This window comes from Equus asinus, chromosome 10, assembly GCF_041296235.1.
Source record: "Equus asinus isolate D_3611 breed Donkey chromosome 10, EquAss-T2T_v2, whole genome shotgun sequence".
NCBI classification, from domain to species: domain Eukaryota; kingdom Metazoa; phylum Chordata; class Mammalia; order Perissodactyla; family Equidae; genus Equus; species Equus asinus.
Window position 1 is genome coordinate 39,418,326 of NC_091799.1, and position 21,219 is coordinate 39,439,544.

General features: G+C 38.6%; 1 long non-coding RNA gene across 1 annotated transcript in view; it reads left to right on the forward strand.

Moving 5' to 3' along the window:
• Window positions 1-5,035: 5,035 nt before the first annotated feature.
• The window catches only part of LOC139046468 (uncharacterized), a 39,006-nt gene continuing 22,822 nt past the window's right edge, over window positions 5,036-21,219 (forward strand). The window contains exon 1 of the long non-coding RNA XR_011506570.1: window positions 5,036-5,263. This is a non-coding gene — a long non-coding RNA (uncharacterized lncRNA). The remainder of the gene's footprint in view (window positions 5,264-21,219) is intronic.

The following is a 21,219-nucleotide window of genomic DNA, read 5'->3' on the forward strand; positions in this document are numbered from 1 at the left end:
TGAATTTTGTCTAGCTAGCCAGGTTAAAAATATACTTTTTTTGTTTTTCTAGGAAGTGATTCCGAGACACACTGAAGGAATGTACACATTCTTAATATTTTTTTCAACTAGTAAATCACAGATTTTTTTTTCTGTGGGTATAAAATCAAATTCGTTCTTCATGACCGCTGTCCACCACCACCTCTTCCATGAAGCCCTATGCGATTCTGTCCTACTCCGTGTATTTCAACACTGCTGACCAGGTAACCCAGCTTTTACTGACATGACAGAAATTCTAGGAATTTTTATTGGAAGCTGAAAAGCCTTCTGGGGAACAACTCATCCCAAGATAAGAGAGAATGAAGGCACAGAAATTTGGTCTGAGTCATTGGGCCAGTTGTGGATGGTAGAAAACAGAGTGCTTGATTCTGAACACGTCACAGTTGGCATGGATTCATATCACAAAACTAGGGGGATGGGGATTAAAACACCTGAGTGAGAACGTTTAGGGGGAAAAAAGTAGCTGGAAAATGAGAAAAGCCTAGTGTTCGAGAGTATTGATATTAAGGCCTCAATAATGAAAAAGTTCGGGAGATAAATTCCATAGTTCAGACATTGGTGTGTTCTACAACCAGCAACAAGGGAGCAAGGGGCTCAGAGTTGATACAGGCAGCAATACTTGCTCCTCACATTAGCAGAAACTTGGAACGCTGTGCATATTTCCCGTCCTCCCTTCCCCTTCCTTCCTTCCTTCACTCTTTCTTTCTTCCTTTCTTTCTTTCCTTCTTTCTTGCTTTCTTTCTTTTCTCCTCTTCCTCTTTCCCCTCCCTCTCTCTCTCCTCTCTCTCTCTCTCTTTCTTTCTTCTTTCCTGAAGAAAGTAACCGGAACTCAGTTTGAATTATCATAGGAAAGTTGATCAAGTTATCACAGTGAAGGATTAAGTAACTGGAAGAAAAGCAGAAGTGAAGTTGGACATCGGGTATAGCACTTACCAAGGAAATTAATGAGGCCAGAGATCTCTCTAGATCTAACTTCTGTCTTCCTCTTTCTCTATTATGATAGCACTCTCTCCTGCTGCATATTGGGAGTCTTCCACACGGCAGACAATAAGCTATCGAAATCTTTAGGGCCTCACCATCTATTTATCAGGAAAAGCTGACCCTTGCTTAATCTATTGTCAAGTTGTAAAACCCAAGTAGAGGGTTAGTTTGAGTTAGGTACACAGCACCATGCAAATTATGTAGCTGGTGGGGAGAGGGCTGGGGAGATAGAGATGCTGTTAAGAATGTGTAACCTTTCAAAGCTCATGTTTAGTTCTGGGAGAGGAGTATTACTTTGCAAAGGAGAGACAGTGTTTCCAAAATAGAAAGAATCTATGGGCAGACATAAGAACTACTATAGCAATCACATAACAGATTGTAGCATCTTTGACATCAACACAGATGCTCTTAACCTCTGTCATTGGCTGCCGCAGGACAAACATCTAAAACTTTTGTTGGTATTGCCATCAGTGGATGCCAAGAGACATCAATAACAGGGCTCGTGCTTTCTAAATCATTATTGACAGGGCACAGCACCATAGTGAGCTAGAGCAGAGGAGGAGGAAAACAGTACATGCTATTGTAGTAAACAAGCAGATTACTGGGAACTCCCTGAACCACAGGGGAAGTATCTGAGTGTGGATTAGATTCCTATAGAGCAGATCGTGACGAAGCCAGAGAAATAGTTTTGCTCAGATGTCCTATTTATACTTAGGTTGCTATGGCCTGGGAAATATGGACTTTGTATATTTGCAGGCCATATGACTGTCTCCTCTTACCAGGTAGGGATCCTAGCACTGTGTGTAGATGCTCGCTAAAGGGAATATAGTGCTGAATTGTAGTATAGATTACATCCACCTCAAATTTTTTACATATCCTTCTTCTGCATATGTCTTTTAAAAGTAGTTTAGTTATTCAGTTGTAGAGTGAAGTCATGGATTGAGTCAATTCAAAACATGAGTGCATAACAACATAGGAATAGTGAGTGGAGGAACAGGTAGCTGATTATGGGAGTTTAAAGTGTCATAAAATTCTCATGCACAAATCCATCACCTATGATGCTGGTAGGATAAAGCACTATAGCAGGGAATAAAAGTGGAATCGGTGCTTGAGATTTAAGAAGTTTTATGTCCATGAGTCCAGTCACACCATGACCCAATTTGGAGGCTGGGCCATTGGATTGGACAGCATCTTGGAAAAATATGTGTCTGGACAAGGCAGAGCATATAGTAATAGAGAGGAGAACTTGAGTACTAGGCACTATTTGGCTGGAAATTATTTGGGTTAGAGTCGTTAGCTGGAAATTAGGGAGAAGGCTAGGGCAGAACTTTAGCCTTAGAATTAAAGCAACAAAAGGAAAAGGAGAGAGCTTTGATTTAGAGGGCAAATAAGATCTCAGGGGAGACCTGTGGGGACATTCATCCTGAATCTCACTGTTAGTGATGATATCTCAAAAAGTAATGTGGTAAGCCAGCAACCTTGGCTAGTACATTGGATTCTCACTCTCAATGGGTGTTAGATCTAAGCCACGGACCAGGAAGGGGATGTTGAGAGACTAAGAATACTGATCCACTTCTTGCATATGTCAAGATTAGCACAGAAATTGCAACAGGAAAGAGTTGGTAGTTTGCAAATGGGGACACCAGTAGATTGAGCTATGAAGATGCAGAGATACACAGATGCAGAGAAAAACAAGACAAGATTGACAGATAACCTTTTGAATTGAAAGGAAGCTGTCATTTAATGCTGTACTCCCCATCTTAAATTCTTAATTGCTTAACTTTAATGAATTAAAACATTGCTCAACAACCATTTGGTGTGATTAGACTTTAAAAGAGGAACATTATCTAATTTTGTATGGATATATGTGCATGCCATTTTAAGAGATGAGCTTGATCTGTGCCTCTTTTATCTCTCTATATTATTAACTTTCTCTTTCCACCAGGGTTGTGAAATCCTTGTAGGTCAGATACCCTGACCAATTCTTCTTCTAAATCTCTTTCATAAAGTAGAATATTTGCATTATGTTCTAGGAGATCATAGTTTACTTTCGCCTCAGAGTAACAAGTTGCTGTGTTTTTACTGCAGTGTTGTCCTGGAAGCATGTGACCAGAAGCATTCAGAAGCATGTGGTGCCCTTCGTGGGCAGCTCCCCTTCGTATCGTGCAAGGGCTGTATTCAATCAAGCTGTCAGAACAATGACAGCTGTGAGAAGGGACCCATAAAGCCATTCATCAAACTCTGAAACAGCTAGCACTTTACTTGTCTGGAGTTATTTACTAGTGGTTGATGATGACACAGTTGAGTGAGGCAGAGGATTACGAGGCATCTTGGCTCTCTATTTTGGTGAGAAGGTCATTTTGAAAGGAAGAATTTTAAGGTTTTTAGTATATCCAGGTGTAGCCTTTTATTAACATGGTAAAACACCAATAAAATAGAGAAAAGCATTTTTAGAGGGAGTGTAGGCTATGATGTTGTAAAAACTTGGATTTTGTATCAGTCAGATTTCAATCAGAAAAACAGAACCACCAGAGTCTGTAATTCATTGAAGACTATGAGAAGAACTTATAGAAGCACATCTTAAACTCTGCTATTAGTTAGATGTATATCTTTGGGTAATGAACTTAAAAATCTCCATTCTGAGTAATCATCTGTAAATACTGAGATTTAGCAAGGTGTTTTTTTTTTTTAATGTTTCTTTTCTGTTTTCACTGTATGTGATTGTCTGTGCATTATTAACTTTATCTTTCCACCAGGGGTGTGAAATCCCTGTAGGTTGGTACCCTGACCAATGCTTCTTCTAAAGCTCCTTCAGAATATAGAATATTCAGCATAGACTAGCTATCTACTAAAAAAAGTGACCCTTGAATAGAGATTTATAAAAGAATAGTTGATGGATAAATCAACTCTCAGATAGTTTATTGTGTAGACATATAGTAAATAGTATTTGATTAGAAGTAATGATTTTTAAATACGTTCTAAGTGACTACAGTGTGGGTATCTGGGAGAATCTTGCTTCTGTTGATGTGTTTTAAGCCAAAAAACTCTTATACCTGGAAAGTTGAATTTAAGTCCTAGTCAGTTTGAATTTCTTTTTTTTTAAATATATGAATTTATGACCTAAGCTTCTAAGAGTTTTAATTAAAAAAAAATCTATCATATCCTTCAAATTTGGTTTCAGCTAGTAAGAATAAAATATTGCGTACTTCTTTTAGCTGATAGCCATCTGCTACAGAAACATTCAAATGTCAGAACATCGGAATTTAAAAAGACTTCCTTGAACAGAAGTTCACTGAAATTTGAGAAACTTTAATGGAACTTCTGTCACCAAATGATACTGTCTTGGCTTTAGGCTAATCCCCAAAACACACCTAAAAATCCATCTCCCAAAATGTCTGCCTCAGAGAAGGAGTTGGATCAGTTTTACAATTTTTATGGCAAAGGTTAAAATAAGTAATTTCCACAACAGCTGTCGACATCCAGTCTGCCTTTGGAGGCTGCTTTCCCAAGAGAATTTTATTTCTTCAAATGTCATAATTAGAATTTCATCTCCAAGTGACTACTCAAGGAAATCTGGCAGCAGGAGACAGTATGGGTCACATTATAATTACCAATGCATCTTTTCCGTAGGAGGGCCAGGAGCTTGTTGCTAGTCATGTCATGGGAACCCCTATGCACCGTGAATAATTATATGCACTTTTCAGTGGATAGCAGTTGTTTCCTTAAAATTCAGCAAGATTTATCAAAGTATTGTCAAATTAGTAAACAGAAATCTCATTAAATTGGAGTCAGGAGGCCAAAAGGGGGAGCTCAGGTGTCCTATGCCAATAGCAGAGGCCAAGAGAAAGAAGAAAGACTTCCTCTTCTTGACAGGCAAGAAGCTCAGCCAATGAGAGACTGCCACAAATCAGCCAATGAACAGCCACTACACCTCAAACTCTTCATTTATAAGAGCCCTCCCACCTTCCTCTTCCCTTCTGTAAAAGAGTTTCTCTTCCTCTGCTGCTGGGGAGGCTTGCTATGGTTGCAGACCCAGAACTGCAATTCTTTCTTAATCCCGAATAAAGGTACTTCTGCTAGAGAAATAACTGGCTGTCTATTTGCTTAAGGTCAAAATTTGTGTGGCCCACACATGGATCCAGAGAAGACCCCTAACAACTCTGAGGGAGGTGAGCAAACAGGTGTGGTACCCACAGCAGAGCCCATTCAGCTCCCTGCTTTTCCCTGACCCTGGAGTTTGAGGGTAAGTCTTTTCTCCTGGATCTGAGCTTCTACCATCTTTGCATTTCAGGTGCTCCAGGCTTTATTTGAGATCTTTTTTAAGGCTTCGTTTTTTTCTGATTAAGGCCCCCTTTGTTGCAAGTACTCAGGTGGCACCTCGCCCTGACTGAATCAGGTTGTTCCTTTGACCTGTGCTAGCTTTTGATCCACTTCCTTTTGGAACCAGACTGCTCCTACTCGGAACTGTGCTAGCTTTTGGTCCAATTTTTGGACCATTCATTGGAACTGTATTGGTCGAGCCTTTGGCCTGACTCCCTTCGGAGCAGACTGTCCCTTGGAACTGTGTTGATCAACTTTCAGTCCCATTCCTTTGGGAACCAGACTTTTCTTTGGAACTACATTGATTCAACCTTTGGTTGACCTAATAGCATTGGACTGTTTCATTGGGACTAGCTAGTATTAAGCCTGAAGGCTGTTTGAGCTGTTCAAGTTGTTTGAGTTGCAAGCTGTTCAAACTGTTTTGAGTTGTTTATGCTGTTTGAGAATTATTCTTTTGTTCTAGAGAAAAACCTCCAAGAAATAGGATTACAGGTATTTAAATATTTTGAGGGCACTCCCCCACAGGGACCCTGGCTAATTTTATGTTTAAAAACTGAGGTCCTTCCTTATGAGCATTTCTACGTAAATGAACTGATTTAACCAAAAGTAATTTACAATATCAGTGGCCATTATGGGGAAATTTTGAACTACCAAAACTTACTTTTCTTAAAGCCAAATTGGATAATCACAGCCCTGTAATTTCCAAAACTGAGTGGAATACCCATTTCAATTGGTATTTTGAGCCTTCTGAATGTTATCAGAAGTCTAAATTGCCTCTTTGCAATATAAAATTTTAAGATTGAGGCAAACAATTGATTAAAGAAAGATCAAATGGGTTCTGAAATCTCATGTTCCTCATCTTTGGCTTTTCTGTCTCAGGCTATGCCTTTGGCGCCATCATATTCCTCTCCCCCAGCTCCTAGTGCTCAGGCCCTACCTCCAGCACTATCTTCCTCCTTCCCTTCCATACCACCTACATCTCCTCTATACTCTCAGTTCCACCATACTAACACTCTCATCAAACTTCCCCCTTTTCCCTGAACCTCTCCCAACTCCCTCTTCCTCTGAACTTATTAGAACTTGTCCCTTTAAAATTAAGCCTTCTGAAGATCCAAAGGCTAAACCCATAATTTCTTTTTTCTTCCCCCTAGGAAGACTGTACCCCCCACCTTTCTTTTGGTGAGGAAGATTGGCCCTGAGCTAACATCTATTGCCAACTTTCCTTTTCTTTTTTTCTCCCCAAAGCCCCCGTACAGAGTTGTATATCCTATTTGTAAGTCATTTCTAGTTCTTCTTTGTGGGATGCCACCACAGCGTGGCTTGATGAGTGGTGTGTAGGTCCACACCCAGGATCTGAACTGGAAAGACCTGGGCCACTGAAGCAGAGCACGTAAACTTAACCACTATGCCACTGGGCTAGCCCCTAAACCCTTAATTTATTATACTCTCTGGGCTAAAGATGAGCTGTGAGCCATAGTCAAAGATTTTCCCAAAGTCATTCATCAACCTGGTTTATCTGACTTACATTAGCTCATTCATATGCTTGTCAGTGAGGGGTAGGCCCAGCATTGGATGAAAACTGCTAATGGAGAAAATCCTGAAAGGTCTCTAGAAGTAGAACCAGGAGACCCACTTGCTGACCTGTTGTATGATCAGGCTCGAACAATCGCTAGATGACTTCATGGGGCAATTCCTAGGGCTTTCCCAAAGCCTGCTGACTGGAACAAAATTTGGGCTTGTACACAAAAACCTAATGGACATGTTCACAACTATTACAATTCAGATTGCTTTTAAAGAAAATTCTGGCCTTCCTTCAGATGCTTATTCCATCTGGGTAGCTTTTAACTCTATTAATGGGCTGAATCAAGACCTTTCCCTGCTGGTAAAAATGACCACCCAGATTTAGTTGATCTGGCAAACCAGCTCTCTCATCCTCTAGATGAGTAACCTAAAAGAAAAATTGCTACGGTTCTTAGTCTTCAACTCCAGCAAATGAAGGCCCCTAAATGAAACCAAAAGTCTCCTAGTTTCTGTTATTACTGCCAAGAGCCAGGACACTGGAAAAGAGATTGTTACAAATTTAAGTGCTTCAAGTGCCCCCAGCTCTCAAATCAGCCTTTCCAGTGTCCTCCAAATTCTCAATGACTCCAAGGTGGCACAAAAGGGTCCAAGGAACTATAGGGGCTCTTCCCAATCCTCCCTCTTAATCAGCTTAGAGAAACATTTCTGCAGATTGGAGATAAATCTCTGTCCTGATTGACATGAGAGCCACTCGCTCGGGGCTCAGCCCCACTACTGTAAAGCAGCCTTGCCTTGAAGTACTGAAACAGTTCAAACAGTGGGGATCTCCAGTGAACCTCAAAAGGTTCCTGTCTCTGAACCTATTCCCCTTTGTTTCGGCCATTTGAGAGACACACCCTTTTCTCCCTAGTTCCTTCACCCCTATTTATTTATTAAGCTGAGACTTCTTAGAAAAGTATCATGCTGGAATTTCTTTCTCTTGAAAGGGGGAAATAATTCTAGAATTTGACAGTAGCCATCCAAACAGAGAACCAGGTGAATTAAATGGCCCTTTGACATCTTTTATTTACTCTATGTATGATGGTACTAGAGCTGATTCTGGAAGCAATAATCTTTTGTCCTTATTAAATCAGCTACCGCTCCTCCTTATGGGAAAATGTCCAACTGATATTGGTAAAATTCACAGCACACCTCCCATCCAGATTCAAATAGATCCTTCAAAACCTCTCCTCAGAATGAATCAATACCCTATAAGTAAAGAAGCCCTTCAAGGTATAAAGCCCATAACAGAGGATTATAAGGCTCAAGGCCTCATTATCCCTTGTACTAATTCCTGTAATTCTCCTATTTACCTGTGAGAAAACCCAAGGGCTGAGGGTGGAGATATGTCCAGGACTTCCGGTTGATAAACAACATTGTTATCCTTTGACACCCTGCTGTTTCTAACCCTCACACACTACAAACATCCATTCCTGCTGGAAGCAAATTGTTTATGGTAATTGATTTATGAAGTACATTCATCAGCATTCCAGTTGAAGAAGCTAGTCAATACCTTTTTCCCTTCACTTGAGAAGGAAAACAATTCACCTGGATGGTAATGCCTCAGGGTTTTCCCGAGAGCCCTCCCTGTTTCTCACGAGTCAGGAAGGCTGCTCTGTTTGATACAAAGTTCCCTAGGGGTTCTACTTTGTTGGGATATGTGTATGATTTGCTTCTTTGCTCTCCTTCCCAAGCTCCTCACAGGAAAACAGCATCCACTTGCTAAAGCTTTTAGCCGCAAAGGGACATAAGGCCTCCAAGGAGAAATTGCAGTTTGCCCAAACCCAGGCTTGATATTTAGGGCATCTGATATCAGAACAAGGGCTATACCTAGATCCAGACGGACTTCATGGTGTCCTAAGTTTCCAAAAACCCAAAACTAAGTGCCAACTGTGAAATTTTCTTGGGCTGATTGGTTATTACTGAAATTGGATTCCAAATTTGTCTCTTATGGCCAAACTTCTGTATGTTTTACTAAAGAACAACAAGCCTGACCCAATTTTATGAGAAGAACTGAATGAGACAGCCTTTAAGACCTTAAAGGAGAGTTTGATGAGCCTGCCTGCCCTTGGACATCCCAATTAGCAGATTTCCTTTTTCCTTGTTGTATATAAAAGAGAAGGAGATGCCTTTGGGGTATTCACCCCAAAATGTTGGTGGGAACCAACATTGCCCCAGGGTCTTGTAGAGGCACAGGGATACCTCCTTGCCTTAGAGCAATTGCACTACAGCCCTTTTGGTTAAGGCCACTGAGAAAATCATTGTGAGATCCAGTTTAACCATTTTTATACCTCATGTAGTGGAAGCCCTCCTGAATTCTGATCACAGTCAACATTTTTCAGTCAGCCGCCTGACCTAGAAATCCTTTTAAGTGCTCCTCACATAACTCTTTTACATTGAAATAGCCTTAACCCTGCTATTATTCTCCCCTACATTACCAACGAGGTCCCTCATGACTGCTTAATGCTGACAGATTACCTCCTAATGATGAGGTACCTCCTCACGATGATCTGCAGGAAACGCCTTTGGTTAATGCCAACTTCTCATGGTTTACTGATAGTTCTCATTTAAAAGGTGACAATGGCAAATATTGTGCTGGTTATGCTATCCAAATGCTTTTGATTTTGTTGAGGCAGCACCTTTACCTATAGCTACTTCAGCCCAACAGGCTGAATTATATGCTCTTACACCAACTTGTACTTTACCCAAGGGCAAAATGCCAATATTCATACAAACAGTAGATATGCTTTTGGAGTAGTTGAGGATTTTGAAATGTTTTGGAAGCAATGTGGCTTCCTTGTTTCCAGCGGAAATTAAATTTTAAATGGCCCCTATGTTCAGGAATTATTGGATGCTATACTTTTACCTACTGTTTTAGCTGTTATTAAGATCTCAGGGCATTCTAAACTTGTCTCTCTGGAAGCTAAAGGAAATCTCCTTGCTGATCTTTCCACAAGATGCAGCCTTTAAAGGAACCAACAGCAGCCAAGCCTCTGTCATGGTCCAAAGGAATATTTCCCCAAATGATAACTTAGAAAAACTGACTAGAGAAGCCTAACAGCTGGCCTTAGAGAAGGAAAAGCAAGAGTGGAAATTCAATGATTGTTGGTTTAATGAAAAGAGAAAGCTCTGTTTCAGACCAAATAATAACCCACTCCTACCAGACTCTAAAATTCCCACTCCTAACTACTGTACATGCATTAAGCCATTGGTTTATAGACAAATTGATAACATTCATGAATCAATATGGTGAGGAAATATTAACAAGGCTTCAAAAAGTGCCTACCTCACCTGTCCCAGTCATCCAAAATACAATTCAGGAAGCATGTTCGTACTGCTCCTGGACATTTTAAACTGCCTAATTGACCATTTGAGGTTTGGCAAATAGATTTCCTACAATTCCTGCATGTCATGGATATAAATATGTTTTAGTCATGGTTTGTATGTTTTCTTAGTGTACTGAAGAAATCCTTTTGGAAAGGATTATCGCTACTTGGGGATTCCTCTTGAATTTCATTGTGACCAAGGAACACAGTTTACTGGTTGGGTCCTTAGACAAGTCTGCAGTATTTGCCCAGTTTTACAACACTTTCACTGTGCTTACCACCCTCAGTCCTCTGGTTTAGTTGAATGCACCAAAGGCATTATTAAGACTCAATTGGCAAAGTTTGTAGAGACCCTCGAAATAGCTTGGCCAAAAGCACTGCCGTTGGTCCTTCTAAATCTCAGATTCACTCCTTTTGAGATAATCATGGGCTGCCCAATGTACGTGGCTCCTGCCTCTTTTGACCCACAGTTGATAAAAGGAAGTATACTTCAATATTGCAAAGGCCTAATTACTTCTATTAAAAATAATCATGTTTTGGTAGAGCAATCTTTTCACAGTGCGCTCCAGGGAGACAAAGACTTTAAGCATCACACCTTGAAACCTGGACATTTCATCTATTGGAAAAGACACCTCTAGAAGGAGTCTATTCAACCTTGATGGAAAGGCTTTTATCAGATACTGTTAACTAACCCTTGGGCCACAAAACTCTAGGGAATAGACTCTTGGATTCGTGTGACACGCCTAAAGAAAGCATCAAACCTTGACTGGACTGGAACATCTTCTAGGGACCTGAAAGTAACGATTTCTCAGAATTGAAGCAGATGACACCTGATCAGACAGCTTTCCCAAGATGTCCAGACCAGGCCTGTCGGAAGTTTGTCTGCCAAACCTTTGATGATGACGTAATGCTTCAGATGATCTCCAGTGCCTATGATCTTGATACTATATGGAATTTAGAAAAGAAAAATGCTTGAGAATTCTCCCTTTTATTCCTCCTTGTTACTAAAATGTGGCCTCAGTGGGTTTCCAATCTGTGCACTTTCCCTCCAACATGTGACATGGCACAGAGGAAAGGTCCTTCCTGGCATTGAGGGACAAAAGGCTGCTGAAACCAGAAAAATCTGACTGTTGATCAGTGATGCTTTCAGAGAAAGATCTTGATCAAAAGGAGAAAAGGTCAAATTAATAAACCGAAACCTCATTAAATTGGAGTTTGGAGGCCAAAAGGGGGAGCTCTCATGCCCGACATTAATAGCAGAGCATAACCGGAAGAAGAACGACTTCCTCTTCTTGACCGGCAAGAAGCTCAGCCTATGAGAGACTGTCACAACTCAGCCGATGAAAAGCCACTACCCTCTAACTATTTGCTCACAATAGCACTCTCAACTTCCTCTTCCCTCTATAAAAGAGTTTCTTCTCCTCTACTGCTGGGGGACTCATACATGGCTTGCTATGGTTGTAGACCCTGAATTGCAATTCTTGCTAATCCCAAATAAGCACATTTTTGCTGGAGGATATAACTAGCTGTCTACTTGTTTAAGGTCAACAGCATTAGCAGACCTCTCTGTCCTACCAAAAACTGATGGAGTGCAAGGAAGTAGATTTCCAGGCAATTAGAGCAGTGAATTGTGTCTGTGTACTCAGCTTATGTATGATGGAAGTGTAGCAACAGGAGGGCACTTTCATGCATTCATTTAGTTATTTCCTTTCTTTCATTAAACAAACATTTACTGAATATCTACTTTAGTGTTGAGCACTGAACTTACAGTGGGAAACAAAGTTGAACAACACTATCTTTTTCCATAATAGAGACATACCTGAATTTGGTCATAAATTATCATTAAAAAAGTGATATTGTGGGGGCTGGCCTGGTGGCATAGTAGTTACATTTGCTCACTCCACCTCAGTGGTCCAGGGTTCGCAGGTTCAGATCCTGGGCATGGACTCAGCACCGCTCATCAAGCCACACTGTGGTGGCATCCCCCATGAAAAAAATAGAGGAAGATTGGCAGAGATGTTAGCTCAGCAACAATCTTCCTCAAGCAAAAAGAGGAAGACTGGCAACAGATTGCTCAGGGCAATCTTCTTTACCAAAAAAAAAAAAAAAGAGAGAGAGTAATATTGTGAAGTTATACACATGGTGCTTTGGGGATACCAAGAAAGAAGTAATTAATTCTGCTTGGAGAGATCAGAAAAGACATGACAGAGAAGGTGATATCTCAGCTGAGCTGCAAAGGATAAGCAGGAAGGAATTTGATAGTTTAACAATGGAGAGGAGGCAATTCCTGACAAAGGGAACTGCATCTGTAGAAGAGGATATATGGAGGCACCTGTTTGGTTCAGTGTGGAGTCACTGAAGGATGCTTTTGAATAAGTAGAATAAGATGGGCATACAATACAGGATTAATCCGGGTGTATACTTAATGCAGGCAGAAATGTAGATGCTATGGACAAGATATTTATCTTTACAAAAGAGTTACAAGTATGACAAGATATTGATCTCAGCTCTCAGAACAGCCAGACAAGATTTTTAAGTATCTTTGATCCCAATTGCCTGAGAAAATCTGTCATTTCCCCCTTTTTTTTAATGAAGTGAAGATTGGTACATCCATACAATGAAATGCTATTTAATAATAAAAAGAAATGAACTCTTGAGACCTGCAAGAAAATGGATGAAACTCAAAAGCACTTTGCTAAGTGAAAGAAACTAGAAAGGAAGACTATATAATGTATGATTCCATCTGTATGAAGTTCTAGAATAGGCAAAACTATAGTGATGGAAGGAAGAATGGCAGCTGCCAGGAGCCAGCAACTGGGCAGAAGATATTGACTAAAAAGGCATATGAAGGCACTTTTCTGGGTGATGGAAATGCCTATTTCATGGTTGTGGTGGTGACGACAAGACTGTAAAGAGTTCTCAGAACTCATCAAAGTATCCTTAAAATTGGTGAGTTTTATTGTTTGTAAATTATAGCTCAACAGAGCTGATAAAAAAGGCGAGGTACACCAGAGACTTTGGGTTGGAATGAGTTAACTTCAGAGGTACTAAAGCCCTATAAGCCAGCAGCAGCAGACTTTCAAATAAAAATATCTAAGTTGAGGCCCCTGAATGGATCTCCTCATGCATCTGAAGATGGAGATCCCTATTAGCTGGCACTGAGCAGAATAAGAAATTAGGGGATGGAGGAGTCATTTTTTTTTACTTAAATGTAATTTTTGGACTTTAAATTAAAAATACAATAATAAATTTTATAAAGCACTTCTTATCTGCCAGAGATATCTTTAAAAGCTTTATAAATATTAATTCATTTCATTCTCACAACAATTCTGTAAATCTTATTATTATTCCCATTTGCCACATGAGGAAACTGAGGCAAAGGGAGGCTAGTTAACTTTCCAGGATCACAAACCTAGTAAGTGTAAGATCTGAGATTTGAAGCTTGCAGTCTGGTTTAGAGTCTGTGCACTTAACCACAGAGGCATTAAAATTAAATTTAAACTTCCCAGAAATTTAATAATGAGAGGAGTTTATATTCAATCTTGATATTGTTGCATTTTATTATTGGAGTATATTAATATTGTCATTTTATATCACTGCAGAGCCCCTGATAACCTTTATAAGACAGCGTAGGTTGACAGTTAGAGTAAGGAGCAAATTTTCAGCTTCAAATACAGTGTGACATTGGAGTTAATGAATTAAGTATGCATTCCTTTCAGTGCCTTCTGGGGGGCAAAAGCTATACTGACCATCAGTTACAAAGAATATCCATGAAAGAACAATGGTTGGTACTGGAGGAGTGGCTACAGGAAGATGGAAATGAGGCTTTCCTTATCCTTCCTAAAGAAGGTAGCCACAGTCATGTATGATCATGGATTTCATGAATAAACTCAATGGATTAGATGAAGAAAAATCACTGGTGAGTTTTAGAGGGATTTATTACAATCTACACATGCTTTCCATGCACTGGGACCTCTACTGAATAACCTCTTCTGGAATATGCTACTAGATTTTTGGGTGACACCAATGGTCCATATTTCCCAACTGAGTGGAGATAATTTGTAAACACTGAGAAGCTGCCCTCTCTTCTTCATTTTTTATTTTGCATCAGTACAAGGGAGAAATCCTCATCAGTTATGTCTGCCCTGAAAACCGAACTTTTCCTCATTTAAGGTCTTCCAAGATCTAGGCTGGGAGAGTTAGCAAAGAGCATTAACAAGCCAATCTGGTCGCGTGCTTTAGTCACAACCTCTTCTTCCCATATCACGCCAACACATACAGCCGTGTCACCTTCCAACCCAACCTCAGCCCCACCAAACAACAGAAACAACAAGACTTTCTATCTATCAATAATTTTCCCACAGTTTTTATATTTGTCTTATTAAAGTCTGATGCCCAAAGACCACCAAGTATTGGTGGTTCAAACAGTAGTTAAACAAACTTAGGTTTATTAACTTGCTGCAGCAAGAAAAACTGCATCCTATGGGGAAAATAACCTCAGTGAGATGGGATTAGGATGGTCTTGTATAGGGTTTGAGTTTACCCTGGGTGATTTGAGAGTCTGTTCTTGACTGGATTTTCAGAAAATGGAGACTTTTTGGCCACTGAGTACATTAATAATTTTAATTTACGAATAAATCAGGGCAGTCATTGGCAAAAGAGTGCTAATCACTCATATTAACTTTGAGAGGAGAATGTGGTTGCATAGTGTCCTTGTTTTTTGTCTGCTTCCATTAGGGTCACAAAGTAACATCACTTAATGGTTGATATTCTGTGAAACTGTTTATGTTCAGGAAGGAACACTACATCCTGGCTGTGGGCTGCCAGGTCAGCTAACAGTTGTCAGCTGGCAGAGATTGTTGGGGTTTTTTTCTCTCTTTTTTCCTCAGTTTCTTACATCTGTCAATTCACCTCTCCAGTCTGAGGCAGATTGAAAGTTTGTTTTCAGAGGAGAAAAAAGCAATTTGTGTTAGTGACCATCTTATTAACCATAACTGAATTTTAGAGTAGAAATCCTGAGAGAAAGAAGAAGAAAAAAAATTACCTTTTAAGAAGCCATTTATGCATAAAAATGGAAGTGTATTGACTGGATACGTACATGTGACTAATTTATTGGAAGTACGAATTTTGCTCATACAAATATTTATAGCTGCATTACAGTTATAGTCACTAACAATTCTGAGTTATTTGAGGTAAACAAACATTAGCAAAGTTTCATATATAGTTTGGTTATGTTAAGCTGGCTGTAATTATGCTTTTAAAGACATAAAAAATAATGCAAGGAAAAGGTTATATAAAAGATAGCAGTAGCTTGAGGTATTATAATTTACTTTCATAGATGGAATATGAACAGCTGAGGAAAGTACAATATTTCAAGCATAATCTAGCTAAACTTCAAATGAAAATTTCATTCGGTTTATCTTTAATAGCAGATTGGGAGCACCGGAGATTGCTTTCTATATGTAACTTGCACTGAGTTTAGAATTTTCAGTACTTCATTAATTCGCTTTTCAGAGAGTTAATTCGTTAAAATATAAACTCCTCATTGGCTTTCTGATTTGAGCTTTTTATTTAACTATTTTTCAAAATTATATTATGTTATTCCCTTTACCTATATGGTTCCTACAGAAATAGTTATGGATGTGACCTGATCTTAAAAGTCCATTTTGGCCATTTTTCACCTTTCTTACGCATTAATTTGTCTATATGAGAATGCCTATCTTTCCATGACTAGATGTTCCAGAGAAGGAGCCAATGGTGAAGAAAACTGCTCAATTTTCACCATATTTGATTAGGATGTGTTTCCTTCCTCTATGCATGTTTTACTCAGAGAGCCTGCAGAGCCCCCTCTGAACAATGCTGTCCTTATTTCCCATTTCATCAAATCTGGAGAAATGAGTCGTGAAGATAACTACAGAAAAATTGGTGGAAATGGTGGAGAAAAGGAAGGCAAAGAGAAGAGAAGGCTAACATTACAGTCTTTTTCATTGTTTGTACAGGCACAATTGTGACCCGGAAATAATCTATTAAAATATCTAGACGGAAGCCTTTGAGCCTTTTTTTCCGGTTGAAATGACCAAATTGGTGCATTAAACTTCAGGCTTTATTTGGGTTTTACCAGATGTTCCATTAATGTCCACTTTATGTTCCAGGATTCAATCCAGGGAACCCCATTGCATGTTTTCCCAGCCTCTCTGGTCTGTGAGAATTTCTCTGTCTTTCGTTGTTTTCATGACCTTCACAGTCTTGAAGATTAATAGCATCTGGTTGAATGTCCTCTGGTCTGTATTTGTCTCATATTTTCATCATGATTAGACTTGGGTTAAGGATTGTGGAAAAATACCAAACATGTAAAGTGTTCTTCTCATCACACAATATCAGGGAGTACACATCTACACTACATCACTGATGATGACAACCTTCATGACTTGGTTATGGTCGTGTTTGCCAGGTTTCACCACTGGAAATTTATTTCTGCTTTTTCTATTCTATTCTTTTGGAAGAGAGTTAGGAACTCTAGCCCACCCTTGGGATTAAGGGTGGGCTTAAGCTCCATTCCTGGAGGAGGGAGTGTCTACATGTATTATTTTGGAATTCTCCTATAAGGAAGATTCATTTCTTCTCCTCCGTTTATTTATTTATTAAATCATTTGTTTATGTCAGTATAGATTTGTGGATATTTATTTTATATGCTGTGTATAAACTAATATTACATTATTTATTTCATTGTTCCAATTGTTCCAGTTAAGGTCATTAGGTGCACTTCCATGCTGGATCCTATGTTCCTTTGACATGTCTCTATTATCTTCTGTTTTTGAGCACTTCTGGTACTATAAGATGATCTACATTCATCTTTCATTTTCCATGGCTCAGTCCTAGAATTGGCCATTTTTCCAAGCAACCCTGGTTCCTTTTATTGGAGGATGGTATTTAAAAACCAATATATGGGCAGTGGGTATCTCCTCTGCTACTGGCATCATTTCTAGGCCCTCTCAGTGTAACGAGTTAGATCAATTTATGTTACTCATTTGGTTTGTTAAAAATTGGAATTATACTTCACATAATCTTGTATAAACTATTTTTTAGCTAAATTTTATTTATTTACAGTAGTCCCCTATTATCCATGGAGGATGCATTCCAGGCCCCCAGTGGATGCCTGAAAGCACAAATAGTACTCAGCCCTATACATACTATGTTTTCTGATATACACACCTATGATAAAGTTTAATTTATAAATTAGGTAAGGTAAGAGATTAATGGCACTTTGGGGCCATTATTAAGTAAAATAAGGGTTACTTGAACACAAGCACTGTGATACTGGGACAGTCATTCTGATAACTCAGATGGCTAGTGAGTGACTAACGGTGGGTAGCACACACAGCGTGGATCCACCGGACAAAGGGATGATTCACATCTCAAGTGTGATGGAGTGGGATGGGGTGAGATTTCCTCACACTACTCAGAACGGCACACACTTCAAAACTTATAAATTGTTTATATCTGGAATTTTCCATTTAATATTTTTGGACTGCAATTGGCTGCAGGTAACTGAAAGCGCAGAAGATGAAAATTTTTAATAAAGGGGAGACTACCATATTTTTAATTATAATGCATTTATATGGTTTAAAATTCAAATCTCTTTTCTTGGCCACATATATTATCTCCCTTAGAGACAACCAATATTATGAATATCTTATATTTGCTCCCAGTGATATTCAACACGTAAACATGTATGTATCCTTCCTCTAATACACTTGTATACAAAGGCAGCAGACTGTACGTACTGTCCTGTGTCTTCATTTTTTTTTACCCAACAATATATCTTGGAGAGTTTTACAGGTCAGTTTATGAAGAACTTTCTCAACCTTTTTGAAGGCTGCACTGATTTTCATTGTATGCTGATATATATAACATGTATCTATACATACACCATAATTTATTTAAGTAATCCTGTATTGATAAATATTTATGTTACTTCTATTCCTTTATTATTACAACCAATGATGCAATGTAAAATTTTGTGCATGTGTAATTTCTTACATAGCTGAAATATCTGTAGAGTAAATTCTTTAGAAACAAAATTGCTGGATCAAATGGCACATATAGTTATCATCTTGATAGATATTATTGTGTTCCACAAATGTTTACCAATTTATATGCTTTCAGTGATCTTTGGAGAATTTCTGTTTATCCTCACTCTCACTAATACTCATTTTGCTTGAGGAAGATTGTTGCTGAGCTACCATCTGTGCCAATCTTCCTCCATTTTATGTGGGATGCAACCACAGCATGGCTTGATGAGTGGTGTTAGGTCTGCACCTGGGGTCTGAACCTGCAAACTCCAGATTGCCAAAGTGAGTGTGAACTTAACCACTACACCAGCGGGCCAGCCCCATCTCAGTGTAGCTTTTATTTGCATTTATATGAATATGAATAAGAATAGACATTTTTTCACATGTTTAAGATTGAAGGAGAACAGAATTTGCCCCCAAAATATGTCTCTTTGGTATAAGGATTATTTGAGGCTGATTATTTTTAAGAAACTGCAGACACAGGAGAAGCTCTGAAAACTGAGTAAAAGTTGCACTTTTGTAAGAGAAATTTACATTTATAAGTAAAATCTCCACTTGTGAGAGTGTCTCTCCCTCTCCATACTAGGAAGAAGAGGATGACTAAATCTCTAGAAACTCTTATCAACTCAGCAACTTAAATTCGCATAACAACCTTACTTATCCTTCTTTACTGTGCTTTTCTTGATAACCTCCCATAGCTGACTTCCCCTCACCAACATCGTCATTTGTCTTTAGTTGGAGATGGTATTTAAGAGGGTGGCTTGGGCAGTTTGGGGGAGTTGCTCAGTTTTCCTGGGTATCTCCCAGGTATACAGGAGGTATACATGTCATTAAACTTCTGCTTGTTTTTCTCCTGTTAATCTGTCTTTTATTACAGGAGGTTTCAGCTAAGGACCTAGAAGGGTAGAGGGAAAATTATTTTCCTCTCCAACAAGATGCATTTGTATCTTCTCTTCCTTGAACTTAACATATCTTTTGTCCTTTTTCTTGAAGGTTGTTTGTATCTTGTTGCTATGAAGTAGTTCTAAAGTAGTTTTTCTAATAGAAAAATTATCTTTTGTTTCTAATGAAATTTGCAAATATTTTCCCCAGTTTGTCAATTATGTTTTTAAAATGCTTATGTTTTTCCATGAATTAATTTTATATTCTGTATAAATTATTGAATTTCTATGTAATTAAATTTAAGGCTTCTGAGTTTTATGTCATATTTAGAAAAGCCTTACCATTCTAAGATTGCTTAAAAATGTTTCCGGGGCCAGTCCAGTGGTGTAGTGGTTAAGTTCACGTGCTCTGCTTCAGCAGCCCAGGGTTCACAGGTTCAGATCCTGGGCGTGGACCTGGGGCCACTCATCAAACCATGGTGTGGTGGCATCCCACATAAAATAGAGGAAGACTGGCACAGATGTTAGCTCAGAGCCAATCTTTCTCACCAAAAAAAAAGAGAAAAATTCCCATGCTTTTTCTAGTACTTTTATATTTTTCTTACTGGTTTTACAAAATATCATTGACAACTTTTGAAGTAAATAAACAGGAAGTTGATGTTAAAAATTATTTTAATTTATGTAACTTTTCCTTGTGAAGTGTACTATACTTTGAAAATTCTCACTTGCCAGACCCTTAGGTTTTCATTTTGCTTTGACTGAACTTTTGCAAAATTGTAAAATTTAAAATTATATAGCATCCCCAATATATCCTCAATGATATTTTCAGGGGGTACTGTCAAGAGGACACTACACAAAGTTTCCACTACTATTATATACACTAACAAACGCATATGTAATCATATTATATTCACCAGAACAAACATTGATGAGTGTCTACTCTGTACCAGGCACTGTGTTGGACTCTGGAAGCATTATATTAAGAAGTATTACAATACTTTAATTTTCACATGATATGGGGTTAGGGTGAGCCTATATCCTTTTTTAACCCCTTAGTAGTGAATAGCCTATTTTTTGTGAATTTTTGAAGAGAATCAAGTTAAGTAAATTCTCATACTTGGATCCTAGTACCAGTCAATGAAGGTGTTGCTTAGAAATTTCTGAGAATATATACATTTCTTTATTCTATTATTTCCAGAAGCTGGCTATATAAAAGTGTCAAACACAGCATGCCCAATTACTAGGCAGACTTTATAGAGCTGATGAAAGATGGTAAACGGATTAAAAATTGCTTCAAGCTAGTAGCAGAGGCATGCAATATGCCACATCAGAATGATTAAAGAAAGGAGAGTGAAAGTAGGTTTTTCTTAGCCAGACTTTGCATCCGGCGCTTTCATTGCTTATGCTTCCTCACAAGTGCACCATATTCTGGATATATCTTCATTGACCTATCTGTCATCACCATTAAAAACTGTGTTTCAAAGGATGCTATGAAGAAAGTGAAAAGACAACCCACAGAATAAGAGAAAATATTTGCAAATTGTATACCTGATAAGGGACTTGCATCAAAAATAACACTAACAACTCAACAATAAAAAGACAACCCAATTAAAAAGTGGGCAAACTAGTCATTAAACTATTAGACATTTCTCCAAATAAGACATACAATGGCCAACATGCGCATGAAAAGATTCTGAACATTAGTATTCATTTTGAAGAATGCAAATCAAAACTGCAATGAGATATCACTTCACACTCAGTAGAAAGTCTAAACATTTTTTAAAATTCAAAAAGAGATAATAACAAGCGTTGATGAGATGTAGAAAAATTGAAACTCTTATACGTTGTTGGTGGAATTGTGAAAAGTTTTTACCACTCTGGAGAAAAGTTTAGCAGTTCCTCAAAATGCTAAACTTGGAGTTCCCATATGACCCAGCAATTCTACTCCTCAGTATATACCCAAGAGAACTGAAAATATATGTCCACACAAAAACTTATGCGCAAATGTTCACAGCAGCATTATTCGTAATAGCCAAAAAG